Here is a 1,115-nt window from a genome sequence, read left to right on the forward strand (position 1 = left end):
CAATCAGAAGGATGTCCACGCGCTGATCACACCCCTCACAACCCCCTTCCCTCACTCCGTCTTTAAAACCTTCCCCTGAAAACCTTCAGAGAGTTCAGGCCTTTTAAGCACAAGCTGCCTGGACTCCATGCTTGGCACCCGCAATAAAAGCTGTACTTTCCTTCACCACGACCTCCTGTCAGTTGAATGACTTTACCGCACACAGGTAAGTAGACCCAAGTTTGGTTCAATAACAGGACAAGACACGGGAATCCTCCCAAGCCCACCACGGTGACTGACCATCAGCCCAGTCACCCAACCGCATGGGACCTGGTGACGGAGTGGCAGGTGTCACAGTGTCAGAACACGGCAGAACCCTCAAAGCAAACAGACAAACAGAAGTAAAAACATAACAAGATAACCAGACCGCCTGTCACTGCCACCCAGCAAAGAGCCAGGCAGGGCATTGGCACCAGCTTCCCAACACCGGAATTCAGCAGCCAGGTACCAGTCAACACCACCAAAAACACACTCGTGCACGCGCGGACACACAGAGCCCACGAGATGTGCTTCTGAAGCCTTGCATTGTCAGCGCCCAGAGGGGAATTCTTGTGGCTTCTCCGTGGAAGCTCCAGTGATTTTAAAATACCCAAGAAATTGTTTATGTCCAAAGAAGTCTGCAAACTCAAGGGAGTCCAGACTTATGAAAGATGGCTCACCAAATAAAAACCGCGACAGGTGTTTAAAAGAAAAACCAAGACCCAGGATTACCAAGCATGCTGGGTTCCCCTTTGGTAACGGAAACATCACAATTTCCTTCCACAGTTATCAGGTCTGCAAAGGTTGTCACATACTTTCCTGTCCAAAGTCAAGAGCAGCAGCAGTTTATGTGAAAGACTCCGTTTCATTTACTCAGGAGATTAGGAGTACACGGGTGGCTCTTTCTGTTGTCGTGGTTGTTTGATTGTGTTTCATCTCAGGGGCGAGCCACCACGATTCCCTGCCCTGACAGTGAGCTGGGATGAGCATGCTTCCTCCAGCTGGAGGCAGGCGAGTTGTCAGCTTTGATTTCCCAGAGTTGAGCAAAATAACCAGCCCTGGAAGCTGCAAGATGCTGTGCATGGGGAAGTCGTGGT

Source organism: Odocoileus virginianus, chromosome 23 (genome assembly GCF_023699985.2).
Source record: "Odocoileus virginianus isolate 20LAN1187 ecotype Illinois chromosome 23, Ovbor_1.2, whole genome shotgun sequence".
In the NCBI taxonomy this organism is placed as follows: Eukaryota; Metazoa; Chordata; class Mammalia; order Artiodactyla; family Cervidae; genus Odocoileus; species Odocoileus virginianus.